We start from the raw sequence: 8,302 nt of genomic DNA, 5'->3' as shown, positions 1-8,302 counted from the left end.
AGTGTGTTATCCTTGGACGAACTGCGCGCGTGTAAGTTTTTCAGGTGGCAAGGTCACGTGGAAGAGAATAGAGATGAATAAGGAAATGCGAAATCACGCTGCTCCATGATATGGTCTCATCACTTGTAAGTTGTTTGCGTCTGGCGTAAGCATTTAAATCACATTGAATCACGTTGAAACTGGTGATGAAAGATATTAACGTAAATTGTATTAAGTCGCATGGGATGCGTAGCTCTATCGCCGCCATTGCGCGTTCTTGGAACGAGCGCGACGGTGACATTGCGGTGTGTGGCCTCTAGGACAAGAAGACTGGGCTTACGTTGGATGTAAGTTATTGTCGTCCGGCAAGATTTTGAAAAGTGAGTAGTGAATATTCGAAAGGGATTGGTGAACCCCCTTTACCGACAACTGTAGCCAATGGAGGACTGATCCGCCTTGATTGATTAGAGAATGGTGTGCCGATAAGGATAGTTTCTGAAGTGGCGAACATTGTGTTAGCTTCTGAAGGTGGTTGAAGAGATTGACTTCAGCAATATTATGCAATTGTCTGGGTAGGTTGATCACGCTAGACCAGACGTTTGTAAGGGGGATGCTTGCAGTTTTTCTCATGCATTTGCAGTGGGTGTCGTCTTACATTTCAGAAATGTTGCCGTTAGGCACTTACGGACATGTTCCCCAACCCCCTAGAACAACACGTTTTTAGAGGCTTTGGGCACCAATTTAGCCTTGAAGGTCAGGGTGTACTTTCCTACCTAGCGTTAGAAAAAATCATTGTACACCATTCGTCGTGTTTAAGGCAGGACATATCGTAAATAATCTCAAAACGGGTAGAATCATGCTCCTACCTTCGAATTTCAATAACTTCGATGGCGGGCCCCCGAGCGCCGCGCGCACCGCACCGCCTGGACTCCCTAGCGCCGTTTCTGCGTTGCCGTTGCGTAAATACAATATTCCTGCTTACCAAGAACTCTACAAAATGTACGGGACCAAAGTAAACCATTCGTCGTGTTTAAGGCAGGACATATCGTAAATGATCACAAAACAGGTAGATTCATAATCTTACCTTCAATTTTTTTATAATTACGATGGCGAACTCCCGAGCGTCGCACACTCACACAGTAGCCGCGACACCCGCGACACCGGCGCCATTACTGCGCGCGTCACAACATTACTGTGCATCAAGCAGCATCAAGAACCATAAAAATGTACCGGGCCAAGGTAACAAGAATCCATGAAATTTGATCCTCGACGCCAACGGGACCATGGGTTGCAGGGGGATTGGGTGGGGAATGTAAAGCAAAATGAGAACATGACAACTAAATAAAAGCTCACTATATGGCACCTATATATGGCATGGAACATGGACGCCAATGGGATGCTGAGTTGAAGGGGATGTAGGGTGGGGAGGTTAGGTTAGGTTAGGTTAGGTTAGGTTAGGTTAGGTTAGGTTAGGTTAGGTTAGGTTAGGTTAGGTTAGGTTAGGTTAGGTTAGGTTAGGTTAGGTTAGGTTAGGTTAGGTTAGGTTAGGATAGGTTAGTTAGGTTAGGGTAGGTTAGCTTAGCTAAGCTTAGGTTCTGGTCTATTAGCTTATATCTAAGCTCATAAGGTTATGAGCTTATATCTAAGCTCAGGTTAGGTTAGGTTAGGTTAGGTTAGGTTAGGTTAGGTTAGGTTAGGTTAGGTTAGGTTAGGTTAGGTTAGGTTAGGTTAGGTTAGGTTCAGGTCAGGTCAGGTCAGGTCAGGTCAGGCTAGCTTAGCTTAGCTTAGCCATGGGATGCTGGGTTGAAGGGGATATAGGGTGGGGAGGTTAGGTTAGGTTAGGCTAGGTTAGGTTAGGTTAGGTTAGTTTAGTTTAGGTTAGGCTAGGCTAGGCTAGGTTAGGTTAGGTTAGGTTAGGTTAGGTTAGGTTAGGTTAGGTTAGGTTAGGTTAGGTTAGGTTAGGTTAGGTTAGGTTAGGTTAGGTTAGGTTAGGTTAGGTTAGGTTAGGTTAGGTTAGGTTTGGCTAAGTTTGGTTAGGTTAGGCTAGTTTAGGATATGTTCTGGACTATTCTGACCTGTGTGTTTCATAAATGTACCTAAACTCGATAAGAAACGATTTTGGTTGCTTTATTATTGTTACCTTGGTCCCGTACATATTTTATGGTTCTTGATAAGCAGAAATATTGTGCTTTCGCAACAACGCAGGAACGGCGCTTGGGAGTCGAGGCGGTGCGGTGCAGTGCGTGCGGCGCTCGGGAACTCGCTATCGTATTTATTAAAATTCGAGGGTAGGAGCATGATTCTATCTGTTTTGCAATTATTTACGATATGTTCCGCCTTAAACACGACGAATGGTTTACCTTGGTCCCGTACATTTTGTACAGGTCTTGGTAAGCAGAAATATTGTATTTACGCAACGGCGACGCATAAACGGCGCTGGGGAGTCCAGGCGGTGCGGTGCGCGCGGCGCTCGGGAGCCCGCCATCGAAGTTATTGAAATTCGAAGGTGGGAGCATGATTCTACCTGTTTTGAGATTATTTACGATTTGTGCCGCCTTAAGCACGACGAAGGTTGTGCAATGATTTTTTCTAACGTTAGGTAGGAAAGTACACCTACACCGCCTTGAAGGGGAAATCATTACAAACATAAGGTTTTCCATACATCGGAACCTTAGTGTGTGGTAGACACCAGAGCATAGAAGGGAGTGTGCCACATTTGTATGGGTTTCTACTGAAATTAGACATCTTGAAGATCATTTAGTATGTTACCCAGTCCTGCCATTCTTAAGCACCCTTCTTATTTTCTAAACCTTTCTAGTTTCTGGGCTACATACCTGCAAAGGTGGGTATATTATTTCGTGGTGACTATTTCAAGGTCGCCCAGGCACCCACAAAACGTAACGTCTTCAAATCCTGCCATTTAATTGGCCATGGGGTGATTAAGGCAAGCCATCATATGACTGTTGAGTCGTTCATATTCGGCTTTTTGAAAAAATTTTCAGACGTAACCGCCGTCATTTGGCTCAAATCAGTGTTGTGCAAGATTACGTAAGTTGTTCAGTGCATTAGCATTAGCAGAGGAGCATTTTTCACATAGCTAAGACAATATTAATAGCCTTATTCGTCGAAGAAAAACCGGGAGAATGAAGATATAGTTGATTTGATATTTCGGCAACATGCCTATATAAAAGAGTAGCAGATAAATTCAAAATTGCCTGCTGGTGACCCTACTCAATTTTTCAGCTTTTTTGGAAATAGAAAGCCAGTTTTTACAGGACACCAACTCTTAGAGGATTAAACAAAAAGTTATTGCTAGCCGTTACCACGATACAGTGCGTATCTAAGAATTAGAATAGGCGACAATACGTGTACATGCAAACTAATTCAAACAAGTATGCATCATGCACCACGCTTCATTCAAACATACAGGCGGGTTGAGGTAAACAGGTGTCACAGTCGCGCATCAGTTATACATGCAAGCCATTTCAATTGAACAGATATCGCACAGCACGCGTCAGGCGTCACTTCACATGTTAACTACTTTAAGCTAGCACACATCGCACATAAAGGCACATATCACGTTCGCATCATCGGCCAGGATGAGCTTTGTATGTCAAAATTTGGTCGCTGATTTTTTGAAAGAATGGATTAAATTTTTCCCTGCTTGGGTGGTCCTCTGCCCAGTAGACGACTTTGGGCTCTAAAAGGGGCATAGGGTCCATATCTCCCTCGATTTCAGCCTTAGCATGTTTTGCCAAAAAAATGATCACCGAAAGGGGCATTCCCTGTTTTGTTTGAGTCTATGTCGGGAAGTCCATACGTCCTTCTCGTTTAAGATACAATGAACACCTCTGGGCCGGTAAAAACAAAAATTACTTACTTAGTCCTTAGTTAATCTCCACCCACTTAATATTTCTTTAGCATTGTTGCTGTTTCAGGTGATGTGATAGCCACTGAACCTTGAAGCAATTGAAGACCAGAAAGCCTTAGTGCGATCGGCTGGATTCAGGTCAGTTGATGTCAGGAAAGTCTTAAATTATTTAGGAAATGACTACTCTGAAGAAGGTGTGAAGCATTTATGACATGTAGCATTTGTTGTCATCACCTTCTGACCTAGCATCTCATGTATGCTTTTCTTTTTCCATCTACCCCATCACATTGTCCAACACTGCCAACACCACTGCATCGTCTGATCCCCACAAATATGCCACTACACTGCCTGGCTCCACCATCCCTATCAGTGCCTTAACCACTAGGATGTCATTACAGTGCATGACACCATGCACCCCACCACAATGTCTGGGTCTACCCATCCCACCATGGTGTCTGACGCCTCCAGCTCCATGCGAGTGTCGGCTCCATGCAGCTGACCCCATTGCCCTGCCAGTTTCACCAGTGTCTGATCCTGCCAACACCACCAATGTCCGCCTCCCCCCCCCCCCCCCCTACCAGTGTGTGACCATAACAGCTCCTGCATGGTGCGTGACCTCAGTGTAACGTCATTTTAGTATCTCATTCCGCCAGCTCCACGCAAGCATGTGTCGACTATACCAGCCCCACTTTATTCTGCAACCAACGCCACCACAGCTACCACCAACACCACTAACATATCGCGGCCTGTAATTATGTAGGTACACCCGCATCCGTGTCATTGAATGGTCTTGTCAACATTTAGTGCTCCTTCTCTGTGGCACCACCGGTGCATGGCGTCATTCTTTGATGAAAACATGCAAAAACAATTTTTTTCAGATGGCCTATATGTATACCATTGGAAGAGTTAATGAAGAACCTCCTCCGGAAAGTTTACTGCAACAAAGGTAACTCACGCTATATCTGGGGTGTTTCAGGACTTCCGCGTAACAGCATTTTCATATGCTATTTGCAATATGGAGCATAATATTCTTCGGGAAGGACGGATTTTGGGGTGTTCGGGTCAAGAGTTCGAGCTCATGGGTCCTCGAGATTATTTGCCGCGGGCACGGCTACCCGAAGAACAATGAGAAGCATTGGCGATGGTGGAAATAGGCCTCGTAAGCAATTTCCCTGCCAGATTCGAACAGGTGGGGTGCAGATGCTTCTTTAAAAAGTTTTTAGTCACTGGCAGTCTCGGTTTTTTCATTGTATGTGAAATATGTATGGCTTAGGATGTTGGCTGCAACATCGTTTCTTTAATTATTTCCCATGAATGGGACGATTGAACCAAGCCTTGGTTCACTACTATATGTTGTTTTACGCATTTTACGGCGGGATCAATGACATAAATATATATATATATATATATATATATATATATATATATATATATATATATATATATATATATATATAGTACATATCACCAACGCCGGTTTGTTTGCGCGGGAATCACCAACGCTTTCATGAGCGTGGGGTCCGGCCGCTCACTGAACACAGCTTGTGGTAGCGGGTTTGGCTGCCACATCCGGCTCCGGGCCACAACGGTGTTGGCAAAAATCCGTCGAGGGGACACTAAGCATGGTTTTGGTCCGCGCACTCCGGGCAGACCAAAATGCCTGCGAAGAGACCTCGTCTGCGGGGCCTAAACAGACGAGTGTCTCGCAATGGCGTGGAGAAGCCCATCCGCAGCAAGGAGGGGTGTCGGTCTTGCAGCGTGTCACGTTGTCAAAAACAATTACGGCGGTGGTGTGCATTGGGGCTGCCTCCCATCTATTTGGCGGTCAGCATTACGGTGTGACGTCGGATAATTTCAAATGCGATGGTCAGGTCAGCGGGTTGGTTGTCTGGTCTTTTTTGTAATTTTTTGTAGATGCATTCACATGTAGCGTGCAGTCACACTCACAATGCACACTCCATACAAAATCATAAATCAAATACATCATATTGTTTGCATCATGGCGCACACTACCTTCATCCTGCACTACCCGCGATATGGCAGCCATCAGAATACTGTCCACTCTTACCAACCAGCCAGTAGACATACACTTGGGCTATGGCGGCGTACTCGTCCGGAGGCTGGGATGACGGTCTGTGGGCCACCGCGGCCTGTCTGTCGTAGTTTCGTCATTGCCTATTGATGTATTGTTTGAGCTTAGAGGCAATAAGCTTTTTACCACAACTCGTTTCGGTTATGCCTCGCTGTCTTACGACTGTTAACCGTATGGCATGCATGAACAGCATGGCATGAGCAGGGCGTAGTTAGCCTAGGGCATCAGGGCATGGATTTGCATTTGCCGCATGCGGCCAGCGATGATACTGGAACTGTTGCTCTTCTCTAAATCGATTCCCATCGCAGCTGTGCGTGCGTGGCTGCAGGAGTGAAGACAGGGACGCCATAGTTTGCCAACGGGCGCGCGTACCATGCATGAGGGCCGTCCGAATAACGGTAGCTGCTGATCGTGTTGACGATGAATGTTGGCGACTGTGCTGTCGTTGGCCTAATTTCAGGTTAAGTTCGGCTGCGTGGCTAGAGCTTAGTACGATTTGTTGTTGTTCCCCTCTCTCCGCCCCCATCGCCGCCCCATCACTTCCTTTTTCTTGATGGCAGTGTATGTGCTCTAACAAGATGGGTAATATGTACGCGGACGGGAGGCCTGTGGCCTCCGATATTCATTCACAGATTTGCTGTGAACTGGAAAGCTATCTTTCGGGACGCGACTACTGCACAGCTATGTTAATTCCACCACCCGTGAGCCATCAGCGTGGTGCATGCCCACGCACCAAAACACAAGCACAGCTTTCTTTCACGTGGGGGTCACAATCCTGTTCTGAGCTGAAATGTCTCATATCTCACCCGTTTTCGGCTTTCCAGATTGCTTCCCGAGAGCGACACTCGTTAAGGATGTGAGTATTTGAAGTTCCGCTTTCAAGCATTGGACGGCCTGCAAATTACCATTGCAGCCAAATTGTATGCATTTTCTAGATGATCTTAAATACGGAGCGGTATTCTGAAGATGTAGTTGTGCATAGTGTGTAGTTCGTGGATTGCGAAACAACGGAGCGAGAATGCAGTTGGCGTTCCGTTTTGGGTCAGTTATGTTTTCCTTTTTCCATGTTTTAAAGTCGCTGTGCTTTATGCTCAGGATCGAAGCAAAATGTACAATAGTAGGCTGCGATGTGATGCGTGTTGTATAAAACCAATAAACCAAAAATGGCATCTCTGTCTGCAAAGGGAAAAATCTGGACGAAGCCGACCACCTCAACACCGCACCAATGGCAGAAGAGGACGGTCCGGAGCGCATGGGTGAAGACGATTGTGCGGTGGAAGTCGCAAATGTCCTACCTGGACAAAAAGCCAAGAGGGGAAGGGAGACTTGTTTCCGGAGGACAAATCTTCACATCGAGAGACTAACGATGACGCTCAGGAAAAAAAACACCACTGGCAAAGAAAGACGTATTGTCTGGTGCAATGCGGAAAAGGCAGCTGTGATGAGGCAGCTTGGCCTGTTTGTTAGCCGCATGGAGGTTTCTGACCAAGCTGCATGTTTACGTGCCCTGTCAGCAGAAAATGATCTGTCCTAGCGCTCATGGAGAGATGTTAAATCCATGTCCATAACGTGATCGTTAGAGCACGTCGTAAGGCGAAGTGAGTCTCAGTGACTTACACATTAGATGTCGACTTCGTTCACGTTTGGATGATGCTCGCCCGTAAATTTTGCAACGACAAAAACGATCTCCTTGTTGTTGCTCCCGTTTATAGTAGCAATCTGTGTAGGTGGAGCTGATGAACGGTGAAAAAGCAGTGCTCACCAAGGGCAGTGTGGCGAGATTTGCAATTCTGGGCGGAAGGTGACACCTAAGCACGGAAATAGACCCACCCCATTGGTAAAAATGCGTTATACCTGAATGTCAATTTGGAAGCAAACTAGGTGTGTCATTCTCCTGTTGCATCTTTCCAATACAGGATTCAATGCAAATGCTTCTCTCTCCACGTCATTTTTGAAATCCGTTGGCAAATCTGACACCACTACACTTAACCAAAGCACACTTGTTGCATTGGCAAGTGGTGGGCCACAGGGGCATTTGACTAGTTTTTGAAGCCTGGAATGGGCGCGTGGGCGTCGAGCACGAAATCTCGCATCAGCCAACCAGCCGACATGTTTATGAGACAGCTCGTTTGGCTTCAGTGACTGACTGCAATGACTGTAACGACTGACTCATTGATTTTAGTGTTGCACGGTCCTCCTTCCTCGGTCAGCAGCTGATTGCTACATGCCGCCGCACCATGGATTCCACTTTTATGAAGAAAGTGCATATGCGTAATTGACACGTATATAAAAACCCAACACACGCAAGCCGTGGGAAAGGCACATTTAACAGGTAGCGTGAGCACGTGACTCACAGTTAC

General features: G+C 46.1%; 1 long non-coding RNA gene across 2 annotated transcripts; it reads left to right on the top strand.

Annotated features, from left to right (window-relative positions):
- The first annotated feature begins 264 nt into the window (after positions 1 to 264).
- Positions 265 to 7,809, top strand: LOC119095965 (uncharacterized). Of its 2 annotated transcripts, XR_005093960.1 has the most exons (5): positions 265 to 359; positions 3,918 to 3,988; positions 4,729 to 4,796; positions 6,767 to 6,798; positions 7,127 to 7,809. It is a non-coding gene; the product is annotated as an uncharacterized LOC119095965 (long non-coding RNA). The 2 variants fall into 2 exon arrangements; XR_005093959.1 differs by lacking the exon at positions 7,127 to 7,809 and having other exon boundaries at positions 6,767 to 7,105.
- The last annotated feature ends 493 nt before the right edge of the window (positions 7,810 to 8,302 follow it).

This window comes from Pollicipes pollicipes, unplaced genomic scaffold, assembly GCF_011947565.3.
Source record: "Pollicipes pollicipes isolate AB1234 unplaced genomic scaffold, Ppol_2.1 Scaffold_4219;HRSCAF=4965_pilon_pilon_pilon, whole genome shotgun sequence".
NCBI classification, from domain to species: domain Eukaryota; kingdom Metazoa; phylum Arthropoda; class Thecostraca; order Pollicipedomorpha; family Pollicipedidae; genus Pollicipes; species Pollicipes pollicipes.
The sequence above is the reverse complement of the archived record's forward strand: the minus strand, read 5'-3'. Positions and strand labels throughout refer to the sequence as shown.